Source organism: Maylandia zebra, linkage group LG19, assembly GCF_041146795.1.
Source record: "Maylandia zebra isolate NMK-2024a linkage group LG19, Mzebra_GT3a, whole genome shotgun sequence".
Taxonomy (NCBI): domain Eukaryota; kingdom Metazoa; phylum Chordata; class Actinopteri; order Cichliformes; family Cichlidae; genus Maylandia; species Maylandia zebra.
Window position 1 is genome coordinate 24,798,406 of NC_135185.1, and position 12,278 is coordinate 24,810,683.

General features: G+C 42.9%; 1 protein-coding gene across 5 annotated transcripts in view; it reads right to left on the minus strand.

Moving 5' to 3' along the window:
• luzp1 (leucine zipper protein 1) overlaps positions 1-12,049 on the minus strand; it is a 56,739-nt gene extending 44,690 nt beyond the window's left edge. For 2 of the 5 annotated variants that reach the window (XM_004540396.3, XM_004540395.3), the window contains exon 1: positions 11,723-12,049. The gene's annotated coding sequence lies outside the window, so the exon portion shown is untranslated. Of the gene's footprint in view, positions 1-203; positions 220-11,524; positions 11,700-11,722 lie in introns of those variants that run through there. The other 3 variants (XM_076877243.1, XM_023155590.3, XM_076877241.1) reach the window with 2 other exon arrangements.
• Between the last annotated feature and the right edge of the window lie 229 nt (positions 12,050-12,278).

The window sequence follows — 12,278 nt, forward strand, 5'->3', positions numbered from 1 at the left end:
AAACAGCGGGTCGTTGGGGCTGTTGTGTGCCTGAGACAACCATGTTAGCAAATCTGCTCTCACTAACATCATAGAGAGCCAAATGCAGAAACGCTATCACTTTACATCATTTTTCAAGTATAATTCAATTAGATATAGCTAAAAGCAAGCAAATAAAGTCTGTTCTGGTTCTGGTTAAGAGACCATAAGGGTATATTGCTTACCGTTTTGATTTTGTACAATCCCTCAGACATGAAAGGAAATGGAGACAGTCATACATTACTGGTGTAACTCCAGAACACAAGCTGGTGTTTAAGTGACAGTGGTGCAAGCACTAACCTTGGAAATGTTCACATCCTTCAAAACAAATATCCAAATTACTTCCAACAGTCTCCCAGCCTGACTTGGTTGCATGTCACACACTCCTCTTGTTTCCTGTCTAGATCGACTGTTCTACTGGGGGAATAAACACCCCAAAATAAGTTTTAGTTGTAGCTCTACTTGGCCAAAATTCTTCTTTTTCCTACTCCCACTTACTACATAAAACTGACATAAAAGCATTTCATGGCTCTTGAAGTAAAAGCTGCACTTTAGCAAGTCTATTTTTATGGCTTCACCATAGCAGCATTGTGCTGCTTCACTTCCCCTGGTCAGGGCAGCTAGCATGAGAAGGAGCTCCAAAAGCAACGTTGGCATGGAGGAGAAAACCAGCAAACCCGGCCCTCAGCGGCCCTTAACAAAAGGCAGCAGTGTAGAGATCCCCTCAAAAGTAAAAGCCAACCAGAGAAGAAGAGGGGAAAGGGCAGAAAGGAGGGGGAAAAGGCTGAAAATAGTCCAGCAGTCTGAGTCTGCATACATCAATGCCACAATGACGAAAGCTCCAAAAAGAAGCAGACTTGTTAATAGATGGATGGCTGGAAGAATATGAGGAGGGATGCCTTGAGGGGAAGAAACGCATATTAGCAGTTTTAAATATTGTGGGTGAAAGCAAAAGAACAAACTCAGGAGGAACGTCATGTGACACCAAGCAAGGGAAGCAAAGGTCATACACATCAAATTGTGACAACTTAATTACCTTTTCCATTCAGCAACTTATTTCAGAACTTTCTGAAAAGGCACAAAAAAGTATCTAAACATCTAAAAACAAGACAAAATAGCAAAGGATAGGAGAGGGTAGGAGACACAGAAGAGGGGATAAGTATGTAACAACCCGCCTGTCTGTCTGAACATTCCTCTCTCGGAGAACATGTATATTTTCTGATCACAAGAAAAATAATCCGCAAGAGGAATTTTATTTTGAGAGCCGCCCCGTAGATCCAAGGCCTACAGCAGGCCAGGGAGTAGTGTGTGAAAGCGAGTGTGATGGCGAGACTGTACATGTTCCTCTCACACGCTCAGTCACGATTTAAGTATTAAATAGTGAAAACACCGCATGTATCACCGGGCAGATCGCTTGCAAAGGAAGAACATTTGAGGATCCACACTGCTCAAGTCACACATGATCACATGAACAAAACTTCACAACCTCCCCCGACACACATACACATAAGATATATGAGGTTACACTTCTGCCAAAATTGATTTCGGAGTTCTTCTTTTGAAGACGTTGATACCGCTATCACTCATCCAAAGTCCATTTGTTTTAACTGCAGTCATCTCATGTGCGACTGTAAGGAATCTGACACTAAAATATAGTTGGCAAGCAAAAGCAGGCAGCTACATATTTTAAACTAGACTGCGAAGCATTTAAGTAGTTTTACATTTTAATAAGTAAGCAATTTTGCACTTTAGCTAAAATAAGTAGATCGATACCAATCTAATGTATCTTTAAGCCTACAGCTGCTAGCCAATCAGAGCTGGGGAAGCACAAAGGCTGGAAACAGGAGGAAACAGCTGACCTGGCTCTGCCCAAATGTGACAAAATTACTAATTAACAAGTGATATCTTGTTTGTTCAATCTGTAGTGAAACAAAAAGGTAGAGAGCGAGACACAGGGAGTGGTTCCATTTCAAACTGTTAGGTCCAAATTAGAGAAAAAGGGATATCGTAAGCAGCAAAGTGCAGTATTATAGGCAATCATCTGTGAATATCCCAGAGTAAAGTAAAAGTAAAAGCATAACTGATGAAGTCTGATTATGATGCAGAGCAACCAATGAACCTTGGTACAGATTCTTCAGCTTGCTGGGACTCTAAAGCTGGAAGGATGTTAACACCTTTCCTCTGAAGAACATTTTCCCCACATTTGTGTTAGCACACATTCGACTGGGTTCATATCTAACAATAAAAAAAACAAATTTTGCATTTTTCACACTGAAAACGAACACTTTGTTCTGAACGTTTATTCGTGTTTTTCCTTCATCACATTTCTGCCGTGGAGGTTCCCAATTCCAGATTTAACGACTGAGATCAAAACAAAAGACACCCGGCACATCAAAGAAAAACGACAAGACGGCACACGCATTCGTTAGTGTCTCTCGGGGCCTCGCCCTAATGTGGCGGCACCTGTATGAGGACAAATAATTACTGGATATTACAAGTTATTCACTCTCTTGTGAGTTTAATCCACAGTCCTTAGCTTGTGTGAAGAGGAGTTATTATGAACTGAGAAAAAGATTTAATCACCTAAAAGTATTACCAAGTGGACATTTTGGCAACCGCAAATTAAAGTCATTAAAAGCTGCAGGTTAAGAATAAAGCTGTACACTCTTGACTCGTGACCTCACCGTGAACTGGACCGGTATCGCCATAGCAAAAGCCTACCAACCACCGTCACGTCAGTCAGCGGCCATTGACTGCAAATACCAGACTAAAATATTATGATTTCTGTAACTATAAGGCCACAGACAAGAGGTTGAAAGAGACATATTGCAGCTTTAAGCACATAAACACTTATTAAATTGTAGAGATGGTACCCAAAGCATACAAACCATACTGCTGGGTGAAGGACTTTGGTTCAACATTTAGCCTTTTATGGACATTATTGAGGTTACAGCGACGCTGGTTACTTAGACATCTGTGTTTGGTGTGTAGGTGGCATGAGGTGGTGTTTGCCCATCTTTTTTTACCACCTGCGTTGGTGGCTTTTAACCTTTAACTTGATCATTGCGAGGCAGTGTGCACCATCTTCCACCAGAAGCATCACGAGACTGAAACAGAACATGATGTTCACCTTTCTTCTGTCCAGAGCTCTAGGAAGAAGAACATGTCTCGAATCCAGACTGCAATGGCTCCTGAAATATGCCAAATATGCCTCTGAACGCCCCCCCCCCCTTTTCCTAAGGACGTAAGCCTGTTTCATAGTCCACCCTCCTTCCCTGCTCGGCCCCCAACCCACAGCATTCCTGCGTTTTACAGAGCTCCGAACGCACACATTCTTATAATCACAGACGACCCACTCGCATAAAAAATGTTAAGGACATTAATAACACAAGTTTCCACCCAGCTGACCCAGACATGCCTTTTAAGGGTAAGCGGTTCAGATTTCTCTTTTCATTAACTTCCAAAAATACTCCTGGACCAGGCAGGGCAAGAAGGGGTGGGGTGGGGGTGGGGGGTGAGAGGGGAGAAAAAAAAAAAAAAAAAAAAAAAAAGGTAAGTAGGGGGTTCTCTCCCCTCTTCAGGAAAAGGAGAAGGAGAGAGTGAGTGAGTGAGACAAGATAACAATCGGAAGGAAAGTCAAAATATTGGCCAGTTAACGAGGAGAACAACTGGAAAAAAAAATAAAAGTGCGTCTGAGGAATTTACTAGTTATGTCTTAACTTTAGCTCTCCCCTGTTAAAACGCCTCAGTCCCTTCCTCCAACTCCCTCCCACCCTCCCTCCCTCCGCTTTGCTGTGCTTCCTACACGCTTTTGAAGTCGGTTTCCTTTGCACTTCCTCCCTCTTTTCTTCCAGCATCGACAGGATAGCCATTTTTTGAGGAGCCTGTACAGTGCAGGAACAGAACAGGCTCACAGGGGACTTTCTGTAAAAGAGCTTGTTGGAGGCTGAAACTGGAACGTAATCCCACGCAGGAACCAGTAGGAAAAAGTAAAAATTACCCAGAGGCAAACCATTTCCCTGTCAGGTCAACCTGAAAGCATGTAAAAGGCAAAAACAGCAGCAGCACCACCACCACCACCACAGTGACCCACATTATCAGTGAATGTGGTCCAAACTCCAAGCCATGTGGGGCAGCCGGCTGATTAAACATTAGAGGACTTATCAAAAGGAAGATATCAAGATACATGAAAGGCCACAGCTCCTCTTCATGAACTAAAATGCCCTCATCTATGCATCTGCTAAACTTTCTCTGTCCTTTGGATGGTTGCAGGGGTGGAGTCTAGTCCTAATATGCAGATATAGAACCACCCTTGCTCGCACACACCTACACCCATTTACCTAAAGATGCCTTCGGATGCTGGAGTAAGCCGGAGTATGCAGAGATAACTCGTGCAGACACAGCACAGAGTGAAAACATGCCCGATCCATAGCTGGAGCAACACGCCAGGTCCCAAAATCTTCTTGCTGTGAGGCAACTGTGCTCACCAATACGTCAAAAAAATAGCCATTATGACACAACTTATCTTCAGTGTACCTGTGATAAGCAGCAACAAGATTTATTGGTATTGTTTGCAAAAGATAGACAAGGAGCGAGATAGGAGACTTTAAAAAGCTGGCTTGCATTAGAAACCCGGCTCTGTTAAATCTGAAGACTAAACAAACTGCAGACTACCAAACGACTGTGGCCCTGGGAACAAAGGCCAAATGTAAAAATTTGTGAATCAGCATGAAGTTAACCACAAATAGATTACATTCCAGTTATGGACTGGATGCTACATGCATCTTCTCATTTGGCAGACGGTTGAGAATCTTAAATGAGGACCAGATGAGGATTTGTGTTTCCCTTCCGTGGCTGCATGTGAAGAATGCTCACATGGTCAACATCAGGGCCGCTACTTGGTTTTGGGGATGAGCGTGAATGAATTAGGACACCTGAAATATGGCAGTGCGATTTAAAACTTGCGGATAATTCTTAAGAAAAAGTCTTTGAGTCTGTGAGAATAATGCATTTGTTATTGAGATACTGATCACAACCACGCCTTTTTGGTTGGTTAATATCTCAGCATAGCATGTTTTACTAAGGTGACTCTAGAAACTAGGTCAAAAAGGCAAGCATTATGGTGCAGCTCTCCAATAAGAGTGGAAAACAAGGAAATAGAAACGTGCCCTGCAAACTCAGACTTCGGGTTCAGCAAATGTTTGAAAAACTCCCCTTTTCCCCTCAAACTCGACGAATCACAGTTCTCTGGCAGCACTCACTGATGCATATATTTTATCTGGTTTAGCATTAAACCTGCTCAATCTGGCACATTTTTCCTTTCTTAACCCCCTGTTGCTGGAAAAACTTTCATAACCACCCAGTAACGCAACACAATCTTTTACAGGTCACTAAATACTTGATACGCTCCTTTGACCAATGGGTTAAATGAGTGGCAGGGCTAGATGATATTTGCTACAATGGATGGGAATCCCATAGCAGCTCCAAATTTTCCAGCTCTTTGGAACTGTATGTCTCAAAGCTTATCACTTCTATCTATAAATGCTTGCATGCTTCTTTGACATTTGCACGACCATACAGCTTCTGCACACCCAATTCACATCCAAGCCTTTGTCTACCGTTTCTACACTGTGGTCCGACGCAGTGATAAAAAAAATGTTTGTGCTGAGTCTGAATACCTGTACGGGCCTACTACTCATAATTCTGTTAAATAAAACGAGTTATGAGTAAAGAAATGGCCAAAAGTTGTTGATTTCAGTTGTGATCAGACAAAGGATGGATAAATCCAAAGCATGAAAATAAAAGTAAAGCAGTTTTATTTTGAAATTAAAAAATTCCGAACCAATTTCGACATTCCACAAACAAATTCGTGCAGGATTGGTGGAGATTTTAATGTACCGGTAAATCATGACAAAATACAATCAAGATTTTAACCTTTAAATCGTGCATTAGCATGAAATTGTACTGCAGATGCTCCACAGTCACGTACACCTACAGCTGCAAACAAATGAGATAAGTGCAATATTGAAACCTCCGTAAGTGGCCATTCAACTACATGATAAAAAAGCCCTCGAGAGGAGTTGCGAAGCTGTTTGGCACACTATGAAAGACTAACAATGGAGATTCGTTTACACTTACACACACACTAGAAGGGGTATCAGCAGAATCCATTCTTGTCTTGACATTCTTACAGAGTGAGAGCATGTATTAGTGTGTCAGCGTATGAGTTATTATCAAGTTGTGTGAACACTCAGGGCTAAAATGTACCTCTGGCTACTGCTCGCTGAGTGACTGACACTCTCAGCCTCTAGGATCTGATGACAGCACTAAGCAAAAGTACCTTCAAATGCAGAAATACCTGCGTAGGCTCACATAAAGTGAGCCCATGAATAAACAGAGAGTTCAAAAAGTTTGAACTCCAGCTGGAATCACAGAGCTCTGCCCTGTTTCAGGCCCGTCACTGCTGATCAAAATCAACTGAAAATCAAAAAAAGCAAACCAAGATCAAAATAATTCAGCACCTGGAAAAAGACAAGTTATGTTCTGTTTATAACTTCTGCTTTTAGTTCATTGTTTTCATTTTCCCCCCTATTCATTCACTGTTCAAACAGTTAAAGACAGAACTGCACACAGAAACATGTGTAAACATCTGCGGTATCCGCAGCTTGTTTTTTATTTTTATAATTAAATAATAATTTAAGACTGAAACCTTTCAGTTAATGAATTCTTAATGTGCACTCTGATGTTTATGATCATAAAAGGGGAATAAACAACGCAGGTTTTCCACAAAGGAAATCCTGGAAGCTGAGCGTGTTTTATCATTTATGCTTTAAAAATAAACAGTGTTGGGGAGTAACGGAATACATGTACCGCCGTTACGTATTTAAAATACAAAATATGAGTAACTGTATTCCGTTACAGTTACCGTTTAAAAAGGTGGTATTCAGAATACAGTTACTTTGTTGAAATAAATGGATTACACTGCGGTACTTTCCTGTTTCATTTTGTCGCGGGCCAGGACTGTTTGGGTTTTGTTTGACAGCTACGTGCTGTTGTTCCAGGCGGTAGCGCTACGGTTGCCATGGTTACAGGGCGACGCTCTCTCTCTCTCTCTCTGCGACTGTGTGTTTCCTAGGTGAGAGAGCGCCTTTTCGTTGTTGTTGTTGTTGTTGTTGTTGTTGTGCTAAGCTAACAGGCAGAATGCTACAAGCATAGCTCTAAAGAATGTAGCATCATGGGCAGTGTAGTCCGTGTTGCAGAGAGAATGGACTGCCATACACGTTATGGGTCTGTGAGCGCGAGGAGGGAGATAGAAAAAGGGGAGTGGAAAGGTTGGAGTTGTCATCGAGGAAAAACGGGAGCTGGAAGCATGTAAATATAATAATAACCACTTCAGCCAAGCTATTAAGACTCGACTGTACACCGTGTTCGTGTTTTCCTCCGAAAACAATAAGTTCCGTTGGAGCAGTCTTTCAACGCCTCTCTCTGTCTCTCGCAAGAAAAGTTGACCCACACAACAAAGTAAAGCTAGTTTTCGGCTACGAGCCGACAGGGACCCCGCCGTATTAGTCAGAGGTCCCTTTACTACAGTTCGGAGTCGCGGACCTTCAGTAATAGTAATAAATCACATGGCAATAGTACATTCACGTTGTTGTAAAAAGCATGATAATATATTAAGTAATCCAAAGTATTCAGAATACGTTACTGTCATTGAGTAACGTAACGGAATACGTTACAGAATACATTTTGGGGCATGTATTCTGTATTCTGTAATGGAATACATCTCAAAAGTAACCTTCCCAACACTGAAAATAAATGACACCGTCAACTGTCAGATTAGCTGCATGTTGATCTTCTCAGATGACTAACTGATTGATTCACTACTCCTTTCAGCTCTTTCTACTTTAAACACATACACACACACAGACACACGACATGTACAATGTCCAGTCAAAGCCTCACGCTGCCGTCATCGTGGCACTAAGCCATCTTCCTACAAGTCTGCTTATACACAGACAGCAGCTCCAGCTGGCCTGCATATTATCAGCAGCAGCCCTTGTCCCGGATACGGAGTCATTTATTGCATTATCACAAAACACACACATTCATAAAATGTTATGTGCTCACAGGATGAGTGTGGGCTTCAACAGAAGGCGCTCAGAGATCATGATTCATTTCCACTACTTCAAGTAGGCCCCTGGTAGGTTCGTAACAACATCACTTTGCATCCTGCGCTGCTCTATTCCTGGGTGAGAGGGTTACTGAGGGTGAAAGAGAGAGTCTACCTCTAAGAATAACCAACACCATCCGGTCCCAATTCTAGACGAGCTATCTATTACAGCATATTAGGATGTATAGGTTATGCTGCTCGTGTGGGTGCTGACTCTCCCATTTATACCTTTGAGGACTCCTAGAAATGCACCGCTTTCCATTAATCTGATCATATCACGTTCACACAACTTTGCAAAGCTTCAGACCGCAATCTGACCAGGTCAGACTAACGTAGCTGCACGTGTCCGACCTGCAAGTAATCTGTGGCTCTCTCTGTGTCTGAATGAAGCCACGAGGAACACGAGGAGCGACCTACTCAATTAATACAGTGCTATAATCTGCTATAATTCTAATTGTGACACACAGAGATGGGCGAGAGTCTGGGTGATGAAAGAGAGACCACAGAGCAGAGAAGGGTCTAACCTACGATAATATGCAGTTACTGAATAGAAATCATGATTCTATAGGTTTTAGAGTTGTTTCTTATGTGCATAACAGGGAATAACAACAAGAGGCTTAGCTGTTTCACATTTACTATAAATGTAATTATCTGAAATAATCAGCCCGGGGGGGGGGGGGGGGGGGCGCGCAATAAAGTGCATATATATGATTTTCCAGATGTTAGAAATCAGGAAAAATAATAAGCTGATCTCCAATGAAAACAATGTTCATTTAATAAACTGTTGAACTTTGCTACTTTGTGTTTTTGTCCCCCTCCATTTTTTGATATCATAGGAAAAGGACTGACAGCTATAGTACGGTAGTCCCTTCAATCAATCACAGCAATGACAATATGCGTTCTTATTTCTTTGCACTTGCAACGCATGACGTCAGTGCCAATGTCGTGTAATTCCACACTGATGTGTGATCGCGCAACACTCACAGGAGGGAGTGTGCATAAACCCTGATGTCCGGAGTGGCAGTAATATTACCGTCGACAGGCTTGGGTTTGACATTCCCGGTGGTTTGATTTTCCCAGGCAGAAAACCTCAATATTTTAATTTAATCCCCAGAGCATTTATTTAGCCACTCCGTAATCCACAGGTCCAGTGCTTAGTCTGATAATTACCCTTATTGGACACCCATAATGATTAGTTTTTGGTTTCACCCAAAGCAGTGCAGGCAGTTTCATAGGGCGGTCGCAGCGCTTTGCGGAGTGGAAAACCAATCATGCGTGCTATAGCTCAGGTCATAAAAGAGGAGAAAGAGGTATGATTATTACTGCGAATGGCAGGCGACAATCCCCGGAGGGAAAAAAAAAAAAAAGTGCTGCAAACTCTTTGTGCAACTTTCACTTCTTGGCATTCATTGTAAAGATTGCAGAACAGGTGCTAGTAGTGCTGACACTTCTGCTGTGTCAACATTAACAACTATCATTGTGCTGAGCAGTGGTGTCAAAGAGGGCATCTGCTGTGAAATATCCCCCCCCTGCAAGAGCCAACTGAACCGAACCAAACCAAACTTTGAGCGCATTTTCCGGGGAATGGACGCGCCAGAGATCAGACATTAATCAGGGGAAATTTAGACATCTTACTCCTCACTTCGCTGTTACTCTCATTTGATTTTCCCCTTTACATTTCCACCCCAACATTTCCAAACTGACAGCATAAACTGCCAACATTCCCTCCACATGCGGTTTAATAATCCCACCCAGAAGTACCAAAATAAGCCCTTTTTGCGCATCTACCACTGTGACAAGCTTCCCTGCAAATGCCTGTCCGAGCTGGTAGCTTAGCTGGTATGTTCTACAGCTGGCTGGGAGTACGAGCCTTACTGGAAATTCATCAGGGATTTTTTTTTTTTTGTCTCCTTCATGTCTCAAACAGGTCAAGGCAGGTCCCCTCCATCTCCTCCCTTCCCCTCGGTGCTCTTTATGAGCCCCACCTGGCAGATTAGTATTCCACCACCACAAGTACCTTTTCTGCTGTTTACACATGCGCACACATTCATCTGTCACCGTTCTGGTGAAGGAATACAGGACACACACTGTTCAGACTACGCCCCTACCACCACCAGCACCACATTGTTTTCACACGTGTAGGCCGATACTCAAACAGGATAAGGATGTATTGTCATGTTAGTACCTTTAACAAAACATCCGAGGGCAGCAGGACATTGCAGTTGTTTTAGTTGTCCTTTAATGTGGCAATTTCAGTTATATTAGTTGATGGAAATGCCTGATTTTGCATTTGCATTCCAGTCTAAGAAAGGCCCAGACAATTGGGTAAAAACTGTTATCAGTCAGTATTGGTCTTCTTGAGTAACACTAGATAGTTTTGCCAAAAAACAGTCATGTATATATTCGTATTTTTATGTTTCCCTGAGACAAAAAGAGAAAAGACACTCAGATTGGACCAGAATTTCAAGAAAATGTCTATAATTTAAATAGGTTCTATGTTTCTTATAGGCTAGATTGTCCACTGTTTAAACAGCTGTGAAATGGATCAATTAACTCTATTCTAACAAGGGAGTTTAAACTTTACTTACCAACTTGAAAATAAGCTCATTCAGTAGGTGGTCTGTGTGCACCATAGGCTGGTCTGTGTGCACCATAGGCTGGTCTATATGTGGCCCAAGGATGGCTTTGAGCCCAGTTTGTGGTTTTTTAGTATGTAGCTTACAACTGAGCGTAGGCAATATATATATTGTTTGCATGGCACTCAACAATCACATATCATCATATTGTTCAGTATAAAAACCTTCCGATATGGCAGCAGAGTCCAGACCATCGTACATTCACAGCACTGTGCCGCAGAGTACTCACAGCTGAGCAGACAGCCATGCAAAGTTAAGACATGTTTTCGGCTATGTATTTCACAACTAGTTTGTGTAATGCATTGCTTCAAAGATAATAAACAATGACCACATCACATCCCCTTGTCAACACAACTCCAACATGGGGCAGTGTTTATATCACAATTATTTACTCCCTACACTCTGAAAAGTCTGAGTACATGCAACACACACACACACACACACACACACACACACACACACACACACACACACACACACACACCAAATGTCAAGAACACGTCCAAGCAGCCTCCACACTTCTACTCCATGTTCCTACAGCCCGGGCAGTCAGTCTGAAAGGACTGACGTTACTATGTGCGTAAAGCAGTAAAAAAAACGTATCGAGTGCAGAAGCAGATAAATGCAACCTCATAACAAAAATGCCAAGTGTTACCAAAAGAAGATATGAACGGTTTATGTGCGGCAACATTTTAACCACCTGAGGTTTTCCTGCAGAGCTGGATGCTTCAATTTGGCTTAAGAACGACGACGAGAAGGAGGAGGAGGAGGGCTGAAAAACTTGCCGCAGTTCAGACTTCTGCAGTCCGGACTCCTCGAGTCTCAACAAGCCGCTGTGTGAATCCCCAAATATACACTCCGCTTCTTCCTCAAACACAGAATAAAGACTCAAATTTACCTCAGCAGTTCCACCGCCGGGTCCGGAAAACGCAACGGTAAATCCACAACTTCACGCGGGCTGAGCTCGTGCGGACGGTAGGGCTCGCTGCAGCCGACACGGCCGGGACAAGTTCATCCGCATATTCTCATTCAAGACCAGAGAGTTGGAGGCGATAGGGGGGGAACCGCTTTCTGCTTTCCCCCTTTCCCTCAGTCGCTTTCGCTGGTCCTTTCCTCTCGGATATTCCCCTCCCTGGTCCTTTTGAGATCAAACCATCACATTCCACCGCGTCCTTAACAATGAAAAAAGGTGGGTTTTCCTTTTCTGTTGCCGGAGGACCCACCCCTCGGGATGACTCTGCCCGGTCTGACCGCAAAGAGAACGCCCTTCCCGGCGTCAAGGTCCCGCCTCTCTCTCTCTCTCCCACAGAACATACACAAGCCAGGCCGGTGAGGAGGAATGAATCCGAGCTGGATCCTGCATAGATGCAGGCTACTGCTTGTGTCTGAGCAAACGTATCATAAAAACCAGTTGTCTGTGAACGCTGCATGAACTATTGTTTTATGGCATTTAT